This window comes from Onychostruthus taczanowskii, unplaced genomic scaffold (genome assembly GCF_017590055.1).
Source record: "Onychostruthus taczanowskii isolate IOZ18803 unplaced genomic scaffold, ASM1759005v1 scaffold20, whole genome shotgun sequence".
NCBI classification, from domain to species: Eukaryota; Metazoa; Chordata; class Aves; order Passeriformes; family Passeridae; genus Onychostruthus; species Onychostruthus taczanowskii.
In genome coordinates, this window is record NW_024499240.1 from 12,258,104 (window position 1) to 12,258,803 (window position 700).

Sequence of the window (700 nt, forward strand, 5' to 3'; positions counted from 1 at the left end):
TTTTGGTCTGTAAAATATTTTCTTTTTGTATAGGTTCAGATCTTTTCTATAGTTCATATAGGAAGGTTCTCACCATTAGAAGTACTTAGCAAATCAGTTCCCATTTTATGGTGTTTGTCTCACACTGACATCAGCTGGGTTAGATCAATGTATACCTTGCCTCAAGGTAAAATTACCTTTTTGTAGTCTTGTCTGCACAGCAAAGCCTGATAGAATTAATGCCATCTAGTAAAGCTCATTAGGTTTTCCCTGGTTTTAGTATATTCATCTTTTGAAGGCAAAAAATGGAGATTGCTGTCTTGACAGCTTAACACCATGGCAGATGTGCTGGAAGATGTGCTAAGCCAAAGGTGAGGAAGAACCCCAGTGACAAAGGAGGAAGTAATTTGACAGTGAGTCTTTGCTTACAGCCTTTGTGTCTGTGACATGTAGTCAGAAATGTGCTTATTCTGTATCTAAAGGGCCTCTTCTAGACCACCCATATTTTGACTGTGAAACCAGCATGTTCTGATTTGAGGAGTGTGTAAATCTGAGGTCTGATTTGTAAGTTCCTAATAAGTATTTTAGTTCTCTAATTGGGAAAGAAGAAAGACAACCTGACTTGAGCACACCTTGGAGCAGAGATGGGGTCCCAAGGGTCTGTTGGAAACAGCTGCTGTGTTCTTGAACGAGATGTAAAAAAGAGACTAACTTGTCAAAA